General features: G+C 40.9%; 1 protein-coding gene across 1 annotated transcript in view; it reads left to right on the top strand.

The window, feature by feature from the left end:
- The first annotated feature begins 4,559 nt into the window (after positions 1-4,559).
- LOC121905520 (zinc finger protein GLIS2-like) overlaps positions 4,560-22,819 on the top strand; it is a 32,780-nt gene continuing 14,520 nt past the window's right edge. Inside the window, exon 1 of the mRNA XM_042423807.1 lies at positions 4,560-5,048. The gene's annotated coding sequence lies outside the window, so the exon portion shown is untranslated. The remainder of the gene's footprint in view (positions 5,049-22,819) is intronic.

The following is a 22,819-nucleotide window of genomic DNA, read 5'->3' as shown; positions in this document are numbered from 1 at the left end:
AGCAGCTCAGCCAGAGGTACACAGTCTCAGATGATGTACTATATAGTGTTACACTAACTGCCTGGTCCAGTTCATTTAGCCCTTTCTGCCTCAGTCCCTGCCATTCTCTACCTGTCCACTAGATGTCCCCAGACTTTCTCACCTGATTCCCACACCCACCTGCTCACCCGTTCTTTATTCCCTAATCACTGTGTGTATTTATAGCCGCCCTTTCACCACAGTCCTCTGCCAGCCAACAGCATACATTATATTAAAACACAGTCCTTATTTGTGCTTCTCATGTAAACAATGTTTTTTGTGACTTTCTGAGATGTTGAAATGATGATTGGCACACAATACCAGCAAAAAAATGTAATGTCGGCCTGTAGGTTTATGTGATCAAAAACAAATCGGAGCAAAACAGAAGTGAGGTAGCGCTCTAATAATAGAGTGCTAAAATAAAGGCAGTTGGATGTCTTATTGGGGGGGGGGTGGAACTACTGATTTTGATTTATCTACACAAGTGACCCATTTGGCCATTGTCACATCAATGTCCAATTTACACAATTAATGATAATTCATATACTTACTGTATTATGTACTATATTTTCACTAAACTTAACCTTACTTACCCTACTATGAAATACTTACTATTAATGACTGTAATTCCAGGTAATATAATGAACACTATGGGTGTGCAGTCAGGCGCATTGAAACACTGGAAGAATCCAATCAAATTGTAGTTTATTGTACGTCTTTGTTACAAGTGGTATGGCAGGTTACAGATACTCCAGATACTGTGGACATAAATGAATTAAGAACAAAGGAACTCACAGTTTCACTCAGACAAACAACTGTTGCCAGTAGAGAGTCCAGGGTTCTGCTGCAGGTAAATGGAAAAAGCTCACACCTGAACTCAGTCCTGTATATATAAGCTTTGATCAAGCCAGGTCCTTCCTCCTTCCTGCTCCTCCTCAGACAGCTCCTTCTCCAGTCCTGCTCTTCACAACACCTACACCGACTCATTAATATGATTGTATAACTCCCATTTAAACGGTCTCTCTATCGATCGATTGATATGAGTACATCTCAACCTGTGAAAACAGACATGTAAAGTCCTCTGTGGCTCAGAGGGAGCTTCGTCAAGTCTGAGACAACATGAAGAAACCCATCTTGTTTGGAATTTTAAGACACAAATGAACTAGGGAAACAATAATGACCTATCAGCATGTTTTCATCCTCATTTAGAAGGCTGTGTATGCACGGCTGTACAGTATATGTGTATGTATGTATTCTTGTGCATATGTGTATATACAGAAGGGCTGCAGGTAATGGTTGCTTCAATCTGCTGATTATTTTTCTAGTTAAAAGACCTAAAGATATTTAGTTAACCCATCACATGAGACAAGGGGAAGCGGCAGGTCTTGTTTTATTGATGGAATTAATTGACTTGTTTATTTCAACCCTAATATATAGTTGTTTATATTCCTATCTGCATGCAATCCTGCCACTCCTTAGCTCAATTATCCAGTTTAGTGGTCACAAACCCTCTGTATTGTCTGTTTAATTTTTTAAACCTGGGTGACTGAGAATCTGCACAGATATAAGTCTGAGAAACATTACCCGAGTGAGATCACTTGTCAGCTTGGCCTTGTAAGATGCCATTTTTTAACAGAAAGCATGTGTTAGGTTACAAAATAGGCTTGTGGACTTTGAAAGATGTGAGTGTTTACCAGTGTGGAGGGTTTAACAAAAAACTATTTGTTGCATTATGGGAAGTGTAGTATCCAGTATTTTTTAAGCTTTACACATACTTAGGGTAAAACAGTTAGCATATCTCGGCCTCTACTGCTCCAAATTTGACATTCTTTTTTTTTTACTTTGTGTGTCCTCCAACTTTATGGAAGTGCAATACTAATTTGCTTGACTATCCCTTTAACACTGTTGCACTCTGTTCTCTAAAGACTAATAACAAGGTCTTCACATGATCATAGAGTACTTTTTAATGCCAAGGCTCTCCTGAAGTCAATTATTAACTCTTCTGTCTTGTGGGTGTTTAGCTCCAGGCTGTTATGGCTGCACCAGGATGCCACTTCCTGTCTGTACGCAGACTCGTCCCCATCCTGGATCAGACCAATGACTACATATGCGAACTTTACAGAGGAGCATGTGGAGGTGCAGTCATTCATATGCAGGCAGTAGAGGAGGTGGGTGCTCCTCCTGTGGTGCTCTGTTGCTGATGGTGGGAGGGGAGGGCTGGAGGTGTGCTTTCCCAGCCTCACATGCTGCTTCCTGTTTGTCAGGAAGTTAGTGATCCACAGACAGAGAGACTGAGGCGCAGTCAGCCGGGAGAGCTTGGTGTGGAGGAGCTCTTGCACAACAGTGTTAAATGCTGAGCTGAAGTCAATGAACAGGATCCTGGCATGGGATCTCCAGCTGTCTAGATGCTAGAGGACAAAGCCTTTAAAGGCCTAGGTTGACTGTGTCATCCACAGACCTGTTAGTCTGGTATGCGAACTGCATGATGTCCATCAGGGGGTCAGTGATTGACTTAAGTTGGGACAGGATGAGTCTTTCAAAACCTTCATGGCCACAGGGGTTAGAGCGACTGGCCTGTAGTCGTTGAGCTCCGTAATCCTCTGCTTTTTGGGGACTGGGACTGTGGTAGAGGATTTGAAGCAGGCAGGGACCGTGCAGAGTTGAAGTAACTTGTTAAATATGTCTGTGGATGTGGGGGCTAATTGCTCAGTGCAGTGCTCTAAAATGATACGCTGTCTGGTCCAGCTGCTTTCCAGGGTTTCTGCTGCATTCTTGCTTGAAATCACACACCACTGCCTGCGGCATACTTCATTTTTCTTGAACAAAATGTGTCACACAGCTCACACGGAAATAATAAAGCCAGTGCGGTGGAAGGATAACACACACATTTGTTAAGCCCCCCCTATTTAGCATTTATAAGCAGTATATAAAGATGTAATAAAATGCTTATAACACACTATGATGTAGTTGTTAGCAGATATATGTGTTTATTGATGTATTTGTGAACATCTATAACTCCTCCTATTGACATCCATAAGTGGAGGTTGGAGGATAAACAGATAATAAATGAGAGTTGTAATAATATAAAATATGTATTCATATAAGAAGTTATACTGTACATTAACAAACACTTAAAATGTCATTATATCTGCTTATAACTACATTCTAATTTCTATGAAATGTTTGCAGTGGTATTAATAGTATGAGTATGAGTATTTCCATTCGATGCTACTTTATACTTCCACTCCACAACATTTCAGAGGGAAATATTGTACTTTCTACTCCACTACATTTATTTGACAGCTTTAGTCACTTTTCAGATGAAGAATCGATAATATAACAAGTTTTTAAAATACAACACATTGTTAAAGATGAAACTGGTGGTTTCCAACCTTTTTGGCTTTTGACATCTTACAGAAAGCAGTGTGTAGTCAGGGTCACATTTCAGATGTCTCTGAGTTTTTGTGTGTTATTGTTTTTCCCTCCAAACTTCTCACATGGTTTCATTTCAATAAATGTTCAAATGATCCAATATTTCACCAAAGATCAAAGATTAGAGAAAAAGTCCAAAAACTGAAAACAGATTTGTGTATCAGAACTTTGTTTTTTTCCATTAATGATCTCACGACCCCTCAGATTTGTCTGGTGGCCCGATCCCTAGGTTGGGAACCACTGGACCAATAAATGTATATAAAGTAGTTCAAATTAGCTCCACCTCCAGCAGCTACATCAAAAACATGTTGCTTACACACTGATGCTTCAATATTCAATATATCTAATATCATTTATAATAATAACTGTGGCTCAGTGGTTAGCACTGTTACCTCACAGCAACAAGGTCCTGAATTCAAACCCTGGCAATCACAGGTCCTTTCTGTGTGGAGTTTGCATGTTCTCCTCATGTTTGTGTGGGTTTCCATTGGGTGCTCTGGTTTCCTCCCACCATCAAAGACATATATGTTAGGGTTAATAATCCTGTCAGTGCCCCTGACCACAGCACTAGCAAAAAAAGAGTTGGTCCCCAGACGCTGCACTGCGGCTGCCCACTGAACCCAGTGTGTGTGCATAGGATGGGTCAAATGCAGAGGATCAATTTAATTTCAATGTATGTGGGTGCTGAGAAATGACAGCTAAGAAATCTTAATTAATCTTAATATATCAGAAGGACCAAATAAGTACATTTTTGCTGCTAATACTTATGTAATTTTACTTAAGTTGGATTTTTCATGTAGGACTTTTACTTGTAATGGAGTATTTTGCTGTAATGGTCCTTTTACCAACTTTTACACACACACACACACACACACACACACACACACACACACACACACACACACACACACACACACACACACACATACAAAGCACAGTTTAGACTTCTGTCGTGAGAGTCAACAGCTGGTGAAGGAGGCTGGATCTGTATTCTGGCATTCCTCCCTATCTCCTCTCTCTCTCGCGCTCCCTCCCTCTCTCTCTCCCGGTCTCTCTCAGTGTCTCTCCACCCTCTCTCTCTCCTCCACCCAGGCAGCCTCTTCCCTCATCACCACCGCTGGAAGCTCAGTTGACCAGCGTCGCAACTGAGCGATGCGCCTCCAGGAGAGCGTCTACCTATTTGCGGATTTGACATTCATATAGCAGCCTACATCCTCACATCTGATTGACAATTAATTTTCCCTCCTCGTCGTTAATATCTTTAGTCTACGTCACTCTATCTTAGAGAGAAAACTACACACAAGACAAGGTTTTAGATTGCATATCTGAAAACTCGCAACAGGCATTTTCTTTTCTCCTCTTGAACGATCCCCCCCGTGGGAGGAGTTGCTTTTAAAATACCGATTTCTTTTACTTTTAAATCATTCAGAGACAACCGAGAACTTAATCGATGATGGCACGTCGGGAAACGTCGGACAAACTGGTTTGATTTTGGTCATTTGTGTCCTCAGTTTGTGTCTCTCGGAGGATCAAAAGCATCTTCAGACAGATCGCCGGGAGCAGAGGAGGCTGTCTTGCTGTCTACAGGCTGTCATAAGGTAAGTCCTAGCCAGATTCATCCGCTGGTAACTAACAATCCATTGATGCTCCTGTATAACTGTATTAAAATGTGTTTGTGCTGCTCAGACATGAGTTTGACATCATACATTAAGGGGCTTTTATCTGCTATTTCAAGGCTAATCGTGATATACTGTATTCCTATAGGGAGATTTTTTCTTATTATATGTATATATACCATATGTATATATATTTATTCTCAGATATGATAAGAACAAATAGCCTATAAAAAGCTTCTCTCTATCAATGTGTGGCTTACATGTACAAAAATCTTTAATATTTAAGTGTAAAAAAATCAACAGTGTTAGTGTTTTTAACTGCACATCCATTAAAAGTTAACAAACACCTTTATAGTTTTAAACTTCTGCAGGTGTTGATTGATCACTGACAAGTTATTTAAAGTTACAAGTCAACTGGAGAGTTATTTGTCCACTGTTAGTGTTATATTTGCCTCTTTTGAAAATGGGTTTTCAAAACTATCAAAACAGTTACATTCTCCTCTTCATCCAGCTCTTTACAGACACGGAGTTCCTCAAGGATCTCTCCTAGGTCCTCCGTAATTCACATAAACCTGGACATATATATAAAAAGAACAGATGAATTTTTTTCTGAATGGTATAGGCCCTGTATGTGTATGTGAAAAGAACCATTGTTATACCAGTACCTTTATTCTCACATAAAACAAATAAAGTGTCACATAAAATTGAAATGAGAAGTTGATTGAAAGAAAGTAATCAGAAACTAATTTGATAATTGATTCATCGTCTGAGTAATTCTTCAGACAAAAATACCCAATATTGTCTGGCTGAAGGGCTTTCCACATGGATATAGAGTAACCAGCAAATGGGAAAAAGTAGCCAGCTAGAGGGTCCAGGGGTCTTATCTAGCCTATGTATTGGTTTCAAATTAAATTAACTATAAAATAAACCTATGCCAAAAATAACTCTACAATAACAAAACATGTGAATCACTTGACTCACATCATGTGAGTCACATGAATCTACAGAATCAACTCAACTTCTAGTCATCTTTGTCTTCATTTTCATCTTCACTACCATCCTGAGTGTGAGGCCGAGGCATAGCCTACATTTTCCTCACATGACACAGACCTGTTACTTTGACAGCATTGCCTGTTTTAGTGTGTGTTTGCAATGTGTCTTAGAGATGGCTCTGCTGTAAAAAGTGCAATGTAAATAAAGATAATTAATTCATTCGTTCATTCATTAAGCCATACATTTCTGTGTGGTGTATATGAAGAATACAGGTCTTTCAGTGGACTTTTTAATGGTTACTATGCAATTGTCAGGTTGCTGCCACCAGTGTTTTCTGATATTTTCTGAAGCAACCTGTCTAATGAGGATGTCTGTGCAATCAATGCAATTCTTAATGTGTTTGGTCATCAATTATTTTGCTAATATTTGTCAAACACTGAAGACGACTCCCTACTCTCTATTTGGTAGGACACAACCTCTCAGCTGAGAGCGTGCACACACATTCATATAGAGCATGTGGGACTGATAGAGACAGATAAGCATGTTTCTTTATCATCATGCTTGCATTGTTTTGAATTGGAGGATAGTGGTTGTACATGTACATTGTGAATTGCAACTTCTTAATCAAAACTATTTTATTAGAATGAAACATTAATAAATAGCTGGCTGGACTTACATGTGTAGTCGGCTGTTTGGCCGGCAACTGGCGCTTATAGAAAGCTCTGTTTCAGCTCCAAAAATGTGAGAATTTGCTGTTTTTCTTTGTGTTATATGATAGTAAACCAAACATCTGTGTGCTTTAGACTGTTGTTACACAAAACAAGACATTTGAAGATGTCACCTTGGAATTTGGAAAATTGTGAGGGACATTTTTGAGAATTTTCTGACATTTTATTTACAAAACAATGAAAATAATTGGTAGTTGCAGTCCTAACTTCCTTTAGCTCATCACAGTTACGGAGTTCCTCAAGGATCTGTTCTGGGAACTATGTTATTTTCCTCACATGTACTTCTGCTTGGCAAAAACACAACATTTTTACTGAAATGTCTATGACACAAACGTAAAAACGCAGACCGGAAGTCTTTGGATTGGATGAAATACTTGTGTAGTGTTGATTTTGGACACATGTAATGTATATACAATGTGCACGTCCTCACCTGGAAAACAGCTGGATTATTTATTTGTTCATATGAGTTAATGACAGAAAAGTTCAATAACAAAGCAAGATATGGTGTGACTTTCTGAAGGGTCCAGCATGCTTCAAACAAACTATGTTTTACAAAGTATAAAACGTACGTTTGTGAGAAAAAAGAGAGGTGGATGGAGAAGTTCAAACCTGTACCAATTGTTGTGTGAAGAGGGCGTGCTTGTCAGACTGTTGGTTTGAGAAATATACAAAAGTTGTAGTATGTAGTGTCCCCACACCTCAGAAAGGTGTGGAGGGAGGGGTTGTCGGATGCATGTGATGTCTTTATACTGCCACTTCTTATGGAGGAGGTCAGGGTTGATAGATAGATGTACAGTGTTTGACTTCAACACTGGGATTTGGTTGTCATCTCCGGTCAAAAGGCAATCTTCCTTTCTTTTAAACATGTTCACAATCTTTAGATTACCTTAACCACGTATGTTTAGTTACCTCAACTTAAAAAAATGTACTGCTCATCCTCCCAATGTGGGTGCCAGCTCATATTATGAGGATCTGTGGTATTATGTAATTTACAGTACGTCAGTATGTATAATTATGCAGTTGGATGTGAGATAGCCTGTCTGACCACTAATGTGTACCTGTAAATCCATGTTTTGAAAAATGTGAGAACTTTGATATAGGCATAGAACAATACACATGCAGACTTTTGCTTGCCTGCATATACTGCACATACTCCAAAGTGGGGCAGGGTGGAGACAAGACCTTTGTTTCCCTTGTCCTCCTCCCAGCAGTTTGGGTCATCAAATCCCACAAGTCCTCCAACCCCCTGACAGCACTGCTGATCATGACTCCTAATCCTCCCTAAAGGATGATACGCCTCTGCATTAGGAACAGAAAACATCCTATCTCAAGCTGGACTGATTTTGAAGTAAAACCTTCGGGGTCCCGAGAGGCAGGGCTGGCTTTGGGAGTGACCCATGGGTGCGTCAGACCCATTTAATTTTTCTAAAATGCATCATGATGGTCAGGGTGAAGTGTTTTGTAGAATGTGTGGTTTTCATGTGATGGCAGCAACGTGCAGGTTGCAGGCTCGTTGCATCATGCTGTTCTCTAAAGGTTGGACCGACGCACATGGATGGATTTAAGAAAAAGGCGCAGAGCTAAGCGAACTCCTTTCCTGTTGTTGTTGGGTGCGTCTGCCGTACAGCCCCCTTCCACCCACACTGTCTGCTCCAGGGTGGGAGTACTGCTCATATATATGGCATATATGACTGTGTGAGTGTTAAAATATTGTTTATCCAGACAGGAAAAAAAGGAGGGGAGGAAGTAAAGGAAGCAAAGAATAGCAGAAAGTGAAGGGAAAGAGGAATGAGAGAAAGAGTAATGAGAAAGTGATGGAAGGAAGAAAGTCAAGGAAGGAAGGAAGAGAGAAAAAGTACCTTTATTGCACGTTCTTCCCCATTTCTCTCCCCACATATTTCCTATCATCTCTACTGTCAACTCTCAAATAAATGCATAAAATGCCAAAAGGATTAGTTTAAAAAAAGAAGGAATGAGAGAGTGGAAGGAGGGATTAAAAAGTAATATAGAAAAAAGAGGAAAAAAGAAGAATAGAAAAGAACAAAGTGGGGTAAGCAAAGAGCGAAGTAAACAATGACAAGGAGAAAAAGATGGAAGAAATTAAGTCAGATGAAACTGAAGAAAGAAGCAAAGAAAATGTAAAGGCAAGAAAGAGAGGAGCGAGTTAGGTAACCAAAGAAAGAAAGACAGCAGAGGTGGCAAGGAATGGCAGAAAGAAAATAAAATGAATGGGAAAGGAACGAAGAAGGGAAGGAATGAAGTGAAGTAAAAAAAGGCAAAAGGAATGAAGGAAGCAAAAAAAATGGCATGAAGAATGACTAAAGGGAGGAAGGAGTTAAATATAAGTATGAAAGAAAAAAGAAAGAAGGAAAGAAGGAAGAAGGAAAAAGAAAGGAAATAAAAATGTGAAGAAAAAAAAGGAAGAAAGAAAGTGGTGGAAGCAAAAATGGCCGAAGAAGGAATGAAATAAGTAATATGTGAAGGAAACAGAATTGGGAAAGCAAAAAAAAAAAAAGTGATGGAAACAAACAATGGAAGAAAGAAAGAAAGAAAGAAAGAGAAAAAACAATAGAGAGAAAGAGAGAGAGAGAGAGAAATAAATCAAACCCTAACTGATGGTGTGGAGAGGGAGTAGAAGGAGATCTGCAATGACTTTCCTCTATCTTCTCCATCACTCTCCTCCTCTTCTCATACCTCCGGCCCTCCTGTGCTCCCCGACCTTGACCCCCACCCCTCCACCCCCACCCTCCCCGACCACTGAAGCCCCCCTGTGTGGCTGGCTGCTGGCCTCGGCCCTCCGTTGTCTCCATACTTTCCCTGCTGTTTGTACATGATGGGTTCAGTGGGTTCAGCCCAGCTATAAAAGCACCACTCCCCCTTTTTCTCCCCTGCGGCAGAGCAGGAGTTAGCAGGCCTCATATGGGAGGCGGGTGGGAGGTGGTGGTGCTGGAGGAGGCCTCCCTGGTTCTCCTCTACATAACTCTTTTCAACTTTATTCCTCTCCTCTCCTCTTCTCTCCTCTCCTCTCCTCTCCTCTCCTCTCCTCTCCTCTCCTCTCCTCTCCTCTCCTCTCCACTCCACTCCTCTCCTCTCCTCTCCTCTCCTCTCCTCTTCTCTCCTCCTGCTTGGCTCGATGGTTGGTTGTGGTATCGTTTCTGGGCCCAGCCCTGGACCAGATATTCATTTTTCTTCCTTAGTTTCTAACCACTAACTAACCACTGGCTCCCTGCATCTCCCCCCACCTCCTCCTCCTCCATCCTAGGAATGTCTTATTCACCTCCTCTCTCTGTCTTCCTTCTCTGATTCTTACATGTTAAAGTACTCCCGTGCCAACATCTGCGAAGACAAATGCACACACATGCTTTGAGCTCACATAGCATTAGCTGTGCCATCATGCCGACGCAAGTCAGTAGACACACAGACTTGCGTGCGCGCACACACACACACACACACACACACACACACACACACACACATACACACTTTCTGACACACAAAAAGGCCCCCCATCAGTATGTGCCGACCACCTGTGAGGGTACACACACATCCATAAACCTTCCTTTCTTCTCCCTCTCTTTTCCATTATCCTCCTGAGAGCCCAGAGCCGGGGCCTTTACTTCCAAACCAAACATAGACCAAATTCCACAAACCCCACCCCGACACCCCCCTCCATCTCTCCCCTTCTCCCTCTCCTCCCTTCTTATTCTCCCCTCTCCTCCCTCCCTCTTGCTGCCTGTCTGTCTCTTTCTGTTCGGTCTGCGTTTGAGGAAAGAGGCAAACGAAACGCAGGCCTCCATGAAAAAAAGAGAAAACTAGAAATACCGCTTCGTGGTTGTATGCCTCTGACTCTGCCAACCAGTCAAGTTGCAGTTTACATCCATGTGTGTCCAGACTCATATATCATTTGTAGTGAAGACTTTGAAGGTATTTAATACAATGTATTAAGTGTATTTTCCTTGTATGTGTTCACATGCTTGACCAATAAAGCTAAATCTGATAGCACACAAAGTTGTAGCCATGACAGTAGACAAAGCTTCATATATGGATGTTGCTGCAAAGAAGCTATAAAGTCTAAAATGTGGATACTACTATACAATCACCACAGTTTCAAGGTGGGCGTCAAAGATTAGTGTCACCAATTCAGTATCTGACAAAATGTGAAATATGGTCATAGTCTCCCCTTCTGTTTTCTGAGTTAAGGTGATGAATAATGGCCAGAAAAGTGTTTTTACAGAACATTATGATGTCACAGCAAAGTTGACCTTTGACCTTTTGGATATAAAATGTCATCTTCACTTCATCATTTTATCCTATTAGACATTTGTGAGAAACTTAATCATAATAAGCATATGAATTTTTGAGTTACAGTGAAAAATGTGGTTTGTGAAGTCACAGTGACCTTGACCTTTGACCTATGGCCACCAAAATCGAATTAGTTCCTCCTTGAGCCCAAGTGGAAGTTTGTGCCAAATTTGAAGGAATTCCCTCAAGGCGTTCCTGAGATATCGCGTTCACGAGAATGGGATGGACGGACAGATGGACAATCTGAAAAAATGGATATGTAAGGAAGAAAAAAAAAAGATGTGTTGGCGAGGGAGAGAATCATGATTGTAAAGAAGGATCAAGTGCCATGGCAGATGGGCGTAGGATCAGAAATGGACTTTTTCTGTGTCCCAGTGGCTCATAGATGTGGATAACAATGGATGGACTGTTAGCTTCTCTTCTTTCCTTCATCTTTCTCTTTTCTCATGACTGCTTTGATGATGTTGACTTCAGTGTCAGCCTCTCACTTGTAGCACTCTTCTACAGATGAATGCACCAAGGATTACCAATCTGCTGATAAGTTTTTGATACATTAATTAATATTTTAGTCTATAAATGCCTTTTTTTTGTTACAAGCAAACTAGTAACACTAATGTTATGGCTAATGTCCTGACTACTTGTGGGGCTCGTTGGTGTGGCTGTCGCGCAACCCGAGAACATGCTAACGCTAGCTAGCCACAATAAAGAGCTGAAACCGGAACTAAGCTACCACGATGAGGCCTAAGTTAATTGAAGAGACATAGGATAGGGATCCTGTCTTATGTTAGCACTGTCAACATAATCCGCAATTGTGCGTCAAAGTTTTAACTCCGCGAGGATTGACTTTGGAAATGGACTGATTTAAAACTTTTTAAACACAGGATTAGAGCTGTAACAATTGGTCAATTAATCAATTAGTTGATCGATGAAAATGAAAAGCATTCCCCATTTCCAGCTTGTGTTTTGTGATTTGTTGCTATTCTTAGTCTTATGAAGACATTACCATGGGCTGTAGGAAAGCGGACACAGACATTTTCACTGTTTTCTAAAATTTTGTAGGCCAAACAATTTATCTATGAATCCAGAAAATAATTGATAGTGAAAATAGTTGTTAGTTGCAGCCCTTTACAAGACTGAATCCTAAGAGGGAAATATTTGTATTAACAAGTGCATTCAAGTCAACTTTTAACTTTCAACAGTTAACTTGTTTTCTCTGCTAATTCCCTTCCTGTCCATCGATCTTTCTTGCTACGTCTATCAACATTGTTCACTGTTGTTCTCTCCTAATCTCCTGTTTTCATCTCAAACCCCTTCCTTTCCCTTAAGGTAGAAAACAAGTATACTCTGTTTTGTTAAGATTCAGCCCCAATTAGACTGAGCTACTTCACATAAACCCGGAAAATCAGTATGAAATTGATAGGCGATTTCCCCCCCAGTGTGAGGAAGGCGACTTATAGTGATGCATTGTTTTGAAGTATTTGGAAGGAAACTATAGAGTTTATTTACCTGTGGAGCAGTATTTCTGTCCTCACAAGTGCCTGCTGGTGGGATAGAAAAGTCTGAAACTCCACATTGAAAGGAATAAAAGTTGCAGCTCCTACAGCATACACAGAGACCACTGACTAACAGTTGTACAGGACTCATAATGTCTGTTAGCATTAAAACATTATTAATTCTTCCTGCTTAACTCTCTGCTGACTTTTTTCCAGCTCATTACTCTGTTATTTGATGGAGCCTCTATTTTTTTCTTTTCTTTCCTTCTCTCCTTCTTTGTTTCCCCACAGAGAACGAGAGGAACAGCCCACAGTACAGCTGGGATTGGTTATTATTTACAGGCTTGGCACACACACACACACACACACACACACACACACACACACACACACACACACACACACGCAGTGGAAACAAATTGGGTGAATCTGCTCTGCACGTAGGAATGTGAGGCGCATGTGTTTGTGTGTTTTAGGTCTGGATGACAGGGCTGATGGAATGAGAGGGATGGAGGGAAAGAGAAGGACAAAACAGAAAGAAAGAGAAGGAAAATGAGTGATAGAGGCGGAGAAAGATTGATTTCTGGAACCGCTCTTGGCCTCGTCTGTCTCGCCTGACAAGGAAGGTTAAAAACACTTTTCACCCGCAGTCTTTCTGTCTCTCTCCACCAACTCCTCTCCTTCCTCTTTCTGCCTTTCATTTCCTAATATTCCTTCCCTCTTTCGTCCTCCCCGTCTTTATACTTTCAACACAGCCCAGGATATATGCACTCATTCTTCGTCGACAATCCACGGACTTCTCCTTCACCCTCTTCTCCATCTTTAGTCTTTCTCTTTCCCTGACTTCCTTCGCTCCTCGGCGGTGGATGAAAGGATCGGGCAGAGGGAGGGGGAGGGATCTGTTGCTCCGCTGATGGTGAGGAATTACAGGGAGGGAAAGCAGAGAAGAGAAGTGAAGAGGTTTCTGTGTTGACCTTGTCCCGCTGCCAAACAGTGGGATGGTGGTGGTGCAAGGGATTATGGGTGGGGGTTATGAGTGAAGAGAAGGGATAGAGAGAGAAATAAATGGAGAGAGAAAGAGAAAAGTACAGAGGACCTACTAATATGGAAGGAAAAAGAGGAGGAAGAAAGTCATGGTGGGAGAGTGAGACAGTAAGACACAAATAAGTCTTAATTCAGAGGCTCAAACAAAACTCTAACACAATTAAATTGCTGAAAAAAAGGAAGATTCATGGTACAAAATGAATGTACAATACTTGTAAATACAGGGATGCCATCTTTTCACATTGTGTCAACTCCTGTGGTGTAATTGCTGCGGCCTGTTTAATGTTTTGCCGTCTTCTTGTCCTTCAGTACATCCCAGTGTTTGGGTTTGTGGAAGACTGTGATGTCTCTCCCAAACTCATTGTTTGTACTCAGTTATGCTATGAACAAGATGTATGAATCAAACTCTAAATATAATTTCAGAGTTGTAAAGATTTCTATTTTTAAAAAGACCCTCATGGCCTTTAGACGAGGCCTTCCTCAATACAGAGTATGCCAAGTTTGGACTTGCATACTTAGGAGTTCGAACTTGGCAAGTTTAATGTGGGAGTACATACTCCCGAGGACAGGAGGACACAGTACAATTATTTGCAAGTGGAACCACAGCGTTCCTGCTAACGCCACTAACTCTGGTGATTACAGTTCAACACAACTGTACCTTACTGTATTGTGACACAATCATCTCAACTCAAAGCTCCACGAACAGACTTTTTCAGAAGAAAAAATAACCCAATTGACAGTGAGATGCAATCAATTATATTATCTGATCTGCTCATTTTAATTTACATATATATTCTTATTGGAATGTAGTGATATCTCAACATTTAAGGAGGTACAGGGACAAGAGAACCAGTGGTAAATTACTGAAGGGACTGCTGAGATAAGACTGTTTTCCACTAGCAGCCCAGCTCCCAAGATAACCGACCAATCTCACCTGGCCAGTGGGTCCTCACATTTCCGAAAATGACATAATAGCAGTCTTAGGATGAAAAAGATAACAACTTTTAGTCTGTCTCAAAATCTCCACTGCATTCTGGGATATTTGGCTATCTCAAGTCCACACAAGTCAGCTCCCAATTTATCCTCATTAAAACAGGCTGAGTAAGAACACTTCCAGTCATTTGGACTTTACTTGGCTAGATGCAGACTTTGAATTGGAACAGTACTTTGGCGGTGACTGATTAAGTTTCACATGTCCACAAGAAATACAGACAAGAATGCAGACTGAGAAATGCTCATGGACTTTTATACCATTGCCATGGGAAATACTAGTTTCTGATTGACTGGCAGGTGTCTGTTAAAATCATAACAGGACACCGTAAACAAATCTGGTCAATAGTTTAATAGGTAACAACAGCAACAGATTTTACCATATAACTGGTGAAACAGCTGTAACCATGTGTTGACCAGAAACTTTAAAGTAGCAATAATTGATTTTTTTTGGCCACTTGGGAGCAGCAGAACACGCTGTAAAAACAATCTTTGACATATTATCAGCTTGAAAAAATATTTATCTCTCTGGTCACAGAAATTTTAAATACTCATGATGACTCAGCTGATGATGCATTTCCCATGTAACTATTGGGTGGTGATGATGTTTTTTAAACTTTGATGCTGGGCAAGTAGTGTGCAGTTGGTTCATCAGAGCAGAGGACAAAGAGGACATTCAGTTCAAAAACTTATTTAAACTTATACAAACTCATTTATCTTATACTGGCCATTCATGCAGCCCCTCAGTTTAGCCTTTGTCTGAAACAGACCGTTGTAGCTCCTGTCTCTTTAAGGCCCCCCTCCCGATGAGCCCACTTTGTTCTTAATAGTTAGCTCCCAAAAGTTGCCTTTTGGCAGACTTCTGTCAACTCTGGAAGTCACATAAATAAACAACAGTAGTCAGACTTCACTTCTTTTTCTTGTTCTTTACTCAAAATATAAACTTCTCAAATACATCCGTAGATGTTTGAGCCAGAATCTGATCCGAAATATGCAAGTAGACAATGTGATCGACCCATGGAGCAACCTTAGTGACAAAGACTATGGAGCGGACAACCATTTGTTGGCTTGCGCAAATAGTCTGATGTCAGGTCAATGGAGAAATAAAGGTAACTTTGCAAAGTCAGAGTTCAGAGCAGGCTGAAGCCCTGGCTTTTGACTTTTGACAGTATAAAAATAAGAGAAAATCACAAAAAGCATGATATGTCCCCATTAAGATCACCAGGTCCATATAAACTTGCTCTGCACTGGTATCAGCATGATACCAGTTTGTTTATCATGACTATATATGGTTCAGTTTATCTTTGAGTTATGACGGGATAAACTGGGATGAGGTTGCTTTATCCTGTATTAAGCACTGCTGCATCCTTCCACTCTCCTCTACTGATATATTCTTGTAGTTCTGGTAGTCTTGTGCAGCTCATGTACCTACAGTCTCCTGTTTGTTTGAAATGAACTCCAGCAATTTCCATTTCCAAAAATCACACCTGCTCTCTACATTTTGAAAGGTAATTTTCACCTTCATATACCACTCCAGGAGTTACTGGTATGTGGCGACAAGAATGTGTAATTGATCAATTTCTGTCAACCTGCCTCATGTACTTCAGTTAGATTTTCAACATTTTCCAGAAGGCATTTAGACAACGCAGGGACTGTGTCTGAACTTGTTCCATTATAGAGAGTTTTTTTTTCACTTGAGAAAAATGGAACTCTGCCTATTACGAATGCAACATGTGTCAAGGCTGCATTGCATTCTGGGATATTTGAACTTCTGTCAGTAGGAAAAAAAAAAAAGATTCAGAACAACTGACAACCAAGCTTAACATTTAGTATAGTAGTAGTAGTAACATTTAGTAGAAAAATGCTCTGCTTTTAAACTGTATCATCTGTAACATAACTAATTGTATTTTTTTCGTCCTTTGACTTAGACTAGACTATGCTGAATATGACTTGTTTTAGCCTGCTTGAAACATTTCAGGCAGTGTCAGGTGTGCAACACTACAAAGACCACAAAATCGACTTCCAGACATTTTTTTGTCAATAGTTTCTGACTTGTGAAAGTTGTGAGAAACCCCCCTTCTTTGGTATAAGTAGAATAAGAAATTCTGGTGTGCAGACACTATTGATTGATACAGTATACTGTACAGATACGGTTACATGATAGTACTGAGTGCTGGGTGGATGGATGGGAATTGACAGAAAAATAGAAAGATTCGGTTACAGCAAGTGGTGATGTAGAGAAGACGTGCAAAAATAGTAACGTTTCTAAATACTAGTAATACCTTTTTGCAGTGCGTCCTCCCACCATGTCTACTTCTCAGACATTTTGTCATAGAAGGAAAAGCACAGGTGTTACTAATAACGTTAACAATGTCTCCTGTTCCATTTAGATGTCCCAGTAAGCCATGCCAGTGTGCCAGCATACAAGGCCAACACAAGGGCCATGAAACCTGCACACATAATGCAGCTATACTTCATGGTATTAATTACTCTCGTGCTTTTCCTGGTATGAAATGTTGCCGTGAAAAGGGTCTATTGGCTGACTGGGGAGGTTCGTCAGCTGCAGCTCACCTGGGCTTTTAGCTGGCCAATGAGCTTAGTCTTCAGGTGCCGTCAACTGCATTTTGCTTCCCCTTCATTTATAAGAGTTAGTGGGTGAGATGTGTTGTGAGCTAACCTGCCTCTTTCACTTTGTGCAGAGTTCAAGCTAATTGAACTTTGACACGTAAAATTGCAATCGCAAAATCTCTCCAATGTTTGAGAAAGAGGGTTGTGTTGAACTCTGATTCAGGAAATATGAATGGTCTATTGTTTATGTACCTGCACTGCAAAATAATACGGGCAGCAGAGGAGGGAGAAGGTTGGTTGGCTGTAGTGAGTGCAAGGACAGCGATAGGTGATTGATAAAATCTGTTGTTGTTAGCCCGTTAGCCATGCTAGCTCCCGTAATCTATGTTAACAACCGTCCCCATGCTGCTTCCTGTCCTTTCTGCCACACCACGTAAGTACATTTTAGCAAGCAAAATCTAGTCTAACAGCACCTTTCCACCCTTCCTTAAACAGGCATCCATTCTGCATTTCAGGCAGTGGCTGCTTCCTTTTGCTCTACAAAAACAACCCCACACATGCGTTACTGATTTCCACACTTTACCGTTTATGTTAGATAAGTTTCAGTAAATGTCATTTTTGAAATACATCTCTTTCATGGACTCAACTCCTTGTCACATTCCTTGAACCACTTTATGACAAATGCTAATAGTATGAAAAATATTGAGTCCCAAAGTGGCTGTTTCAAATAAGTTCCACAGTTTTTATAAAACACTTGCAACTTGCCAGAGCAGCCATCTTTATTTTGTTTTGTACAAAGATCAACTGGCTTTCTGCAGCGACTCCTTTTTAAAAAGTTGAACTGAGTCTTATAGTGATTCAAAAATGAGTTTAGAGATGTACAGAGAGTCTGGAAAGAGCATTTTTCAAGCAAAGAACTTAATAATCCCTGTCTTGAGAGATTACTCCCCCACTCCTCCTCCCCTGACAGCCGCCACCACTCCCCTCCTAAGTGGTGAAGACGCCAGTGTCAGTGCGAGAGACACTGCAGGCTCTACTGGTGGCTATTGCAGACTAGCTCTGCAGAGTTGCATCACTTAGCGCTGTTGAGATGCAAGAGAGAGGGAGAGGGAGAGAGAGAGAGGGAGAGAGAGAGAGAGGGAGGATAATACTGAGACAAAAAAATGGGAATAGAGTGAGGAGAGGAAAGGGTGGGAGCCCACATCTGACTCCTTCAGTTTCTGTCTTTCCCTCCAGCCATTCTCTTTCCCCCGCTTTCTTCTCTCTCAGTTTTTCTATTTGCCGTTCTTTTTTTTTTTTTTTTTTTACCACCCGCTCACACCCAGTCTCCCCATGCGATGCCATTTTTCGCATCCTGAGGGAAATTCACTCGTTCAAATGCTGGCACAGAGAGTGTACTGTGAATCAGAGCTGACATATAAAACAGTGGTTCAACACATTCACAAGTTGTGAACACTGACAGTAAATTTCCTTTCGCTGCCGTGGCGGCAGAAAACCACCTAACTGCAGTGGCGGTGGTTTTGTTTTTGTGACTTGAGCTCGAAACGTGATATGGTCATTACTGTTTTGGATGATCTACATAGTCTTGGGCCCTTGAAGATGAAGAAGTCAAAAACATAGTGTGCTATTTGAAAAAATACTTGGATGCCAATAACAGACGAAGAGCTCTTTTTTGTCTTCCTTCTTTAAAAAAAAACAAACATTTGTCTCCAAAAACTACATTATGTTTCATTATGTCTCCATCTCACCACAATTTGTGTGGTAAGAGGAACCCCCCGCTGTTTTCTCCATTCTTCGATCCTTCTCAACCCCACATATGCCCTTAAGATCCCTTTTCCTTCTCAATGCAAACCCTGCTCTGTCGTTGTTTTTGTTGTTTTTATGCGTTGAAACGAGCACGGCTCTTTGCTTTTCAAACAGGTGTCCAGTTTCTCTCAGTTCTAGCCATTTCCCATGAATTCACGTCAGCCTTTACAGTCTTCCTCTTCATGACTCTGTATGCCTCTGAGTCACAAAAACAAAGCCTCCTGTCATCTGTGCTGTTGCAGCGGCATTGCGTAATACCTTATAAGGACGTGGGATGGAATGATCAAAGGATGTAACCCCTTAAAAAAACAAGGACTGACATCGTTCCAGGAGTGATGGATGGTCTTATGTCTCTCCTCCCTCCTCTAATACCTTCTCTACTTTTACATCAAACCCTGAAATCCACTGACCTCCTTCAGAAAACCCCTAAAATTCCTACTTCTGAAAACAGCATTCATTCTTCAATCCAGCTCATGATTTGAGAAACTTGAGATTTTATCTTCTTTTTGTAATTCATCCGATTTATTTTCTGTTGAAAGGACCGAGAGGAAAAAATCAGGAAGACACTATTAAATGAAGTGTGTTAAACACAACCATACATGATGGAAAATGAAAGAAAGCGCTAATGGGAGATGTTTTCTTTTTTGGGCATCTGTTATAACAGAATGACAAGAAATAATCATGAAATACGGGAAAAGGAGTTCAAAAATGCACGGGAGAATAAAAAATGGGAGAGAAGAAAAAAGGGAGTGGGAGGTGCAGAGGAGAGGGGAGGAGAACAGGAGAGGTATGCTCTGCTGGAGGACTGGGAGAGGAAAACCACAGGAAGGAGTAAGAGGGAGGGAAGTAAGGAGAGAGAGAGAGAGAGAGAGAGAAACAGAGGAGTAAATACAGGCGAGGGAGAGGCCAGATCAGGGCGAAGGTTTCCTGTCAGAGGAGGAAAGATATTCTCATGTGTGTGTTAACGTACGTATGTTACACCCGTGGGGGCATCCACTCTGTGTATGTGTGTAAAGTTTTACATATAATTGTGTGAAAAAAGGTTCAGATTTTTGCTACGTTTCTATCAGAAAGTGTGACTTGGTGTGTCTTTGCATGTTGCAAGTGTGCACAGTATGCATGAGGTTTAAGTTCCCCAAAGAGCTCCAGTGCACAGAATATAGGTGTGACTGAATACATGTCATTCATATGTATGCATGTACACATGTACTGTGTGTGTGTGTGTGTGTGTGTGAAAGTGCTTCTCCTTACATGTGTTTAGAATATACACTGTAAGTGAGTGTGTGTCCGTGCTCATGTGCACAATATGTTTGTGTGCAAGTGTGTGAATAGCCAAAGTATGTGTTTTGCTAGGCAGTAGGGGATCCATAAGAGGGTCCGGGCATGCTGCCCAAAGGCAGGTCATTGAGGGAAAAGAGGGGGAGGAGCTGCTGGAGGTGGAGGGCTCACGTGTGGCTATGAGTCTTGCGCATGCCTGCTGGAGTGATTTCAGTCTGCATGCGTGCCTAGATACATATGGTCCTCTATGTGCGTGCCTTCACAATACCTCCAAATAGCAGCGTGTGTGTGTGTGTGAGAGAGAGAGAGAGAAGTCAACGAGGTTGCTGTGGAATGTGAAACCAGTGTGGTGAGGTAGCTGGCAGACTGGCAGAAGGACCTAAACACTGACTTCATTGTGGTTTAGCCTCTGCCTCATATTATGTCGGGGGATCCTGTCGGTGATTGTGGAAGAATTTGTGGTGACAGCGAGTTTAGAAGTTAAAGAGGTGTACGTATAGCTGGAAAGTTGCCGGTTTGAATCCCAGACTGTGTTTGGAAATCCAGCCAGTGAAAGTAAATTAGGTATGCTCTCACTGCCAGCTATCATTAAGGAGCCATATAGTGAGACACCCAATAGAGGTTCTGCAGTTGTGTCACAAATCTACTTGCAACCCACGTCTGGCGCCATAGAGAAGTCTACTTGAGGCAAATACCGGATAAATACATAACAACCGCTTAAAAAAAGAAACACCTGATTTTTTTTTTTTTTTGTACTGTGGGTGTAAAGTTTCATGTGAAAGTGAAAAAGTTTGCAAAGTTTCCAAACTTAGGTTGAAGGAAGAATTCGACATTTCGGGAAATACGTGTGTTTGTCTTCTTGCTGAGTGTTAGATGAGAAAGTTGACGCCGCTCTCGTGTATGTGCGTGAAGTTTGGTGCCGGAGCCAGAAGACAATTAGTCTAGTTTAGCGTAAAGACCTGAAGTATCCAAAGTTTAAAAATACACATACCAGCACCTCTAAAACTCACAAATTAAAAATAAAAAGAAAACAAGTTGTGATTTTTTTTAACTATTTCTTTGCAAACTGCAGTCAGGCAGCGTGACTTCTTTGCAGGGTATCGGTCTTCTACTCTAACCCTCAGCAAGAGAGTGAATAAGTGTGTTTCCTAAAACATTAAACTATTCCTTTAACAGTTTTTCTTTAACTTTTTATGAGCTTCAGAGCTTCAAGTCCTCACAGCGATATAGTACATAACAAGAAATGTACCCACATCACTGTTGAAAAATGAGCATTTTTTAATCTTCTATCCCTATGCGACTTAATCTACTTGTTCAAGGTTAGGGAAAGATACCCATGATGGATAAAAAAAAGCCAAAGGTCACACACTTTGTACACTATGTATCCATCCACCCTGACCTTCTCCCTGTAACAGGTTTTTTCAGCTGAATAATAAAATCATAGAGAGAAAACGGCCATTATTTCTGCAACTATATATTTTTGTTTGTTAGGCGCTTTCATCCAAAGTGACTTTCAAGCAATGACACCCTCAACATATAGGCAAACATTTTTATAAAGACAGCTTAATTTTTAAAAAAAAAATACGATCAAGCCATGTACCGAGCAAATGTGTCAGTGCTCTCTGGTGGACAAACTATTTGATAGCAACCCTGTGTCTAAATGACCTCAGACATATACTGTATACTCTAACATTTCACCACCACTTCTTGTTTCTTATTGGCAGATTTCTGATTTTAAGCGATCAGATTTATATTAAGATCATGTGAGTGATGGTAATCGGAGCAGATATTGCAGTTGCACAGATAACCTTAAAACAAACTGATGAAGGAGGACATTCTCAGGTGTGAATCTTGTATAACAGTGTGAGTGGGGAGCAGAGTGTTACTGAAAAACTGAGGGCGTGTGCTGTGTCAACTTTCCCAGCAGATGTCGAGCATTTCCCTGCAGGTTTGGTCCATTTCACTGCAGAGTTTTTCCCCTTTTGGTTTCCTCCTGTGAGATTTTTTTTTCTTTGATGCAGATATCTAGGTCTTGAGTCATTCAGTTACAAGAACTCACGAGTTGAGTCATGGACCAGGGTAGCTTTTTGTCCCATGCTTCACCAGAGTATCATACCGCTATGGGTGGAAAACTACTGCAAACTCTCGTTTGGCCCCTCAGTGAAGCTGGACCACAGAAATGTAGAGGATCGCAATAACATATCCACATCATAATGGTTTGCAGAGGTTTTCCCTCAGGAACTGAGCAACTAAAATTCAAAACACAGGATTGGAATCTGCTATCATTCTCAGATTGACTAAATGATCTGTAAAGACATAAACTGGCACCGAACAACAGCTGCTTCGAAGTTATAATTTTATTTTCCATTTTGATCGGTAGAAAAAAAGAAAACTCCTCCTCTTTCTAGATTAAACAAACTTACGATTGTGATTGTGATATATGTGATGGGTTATGGGATGTAGGCACAGGATGCAAGTATTTCTAATTCTTTCTTGTATCTGCACGTTCCCAACTCACCTCAACACACTTATGAATTGTTTGATCAGATTG

This window comes from Thunnus maccoyii, chromosome 2 (genome assembly GCF_910596095.1).
Source record: "Thunnus maccoyii chromosome 2, fThuMac1.1, whole genome shotgun sequence".
NCBI classification, from domain to species: Eukaryota; Metazoa; Chordata; class Actinopteri; order Scombriformes; family Scombridae; genus Thunnus; species Thunnus maccoyii.
Note: the sequence above shows the minus strand (reverse complement) of the source record. Positions and strands in the feature narration are given on the sequence as shown.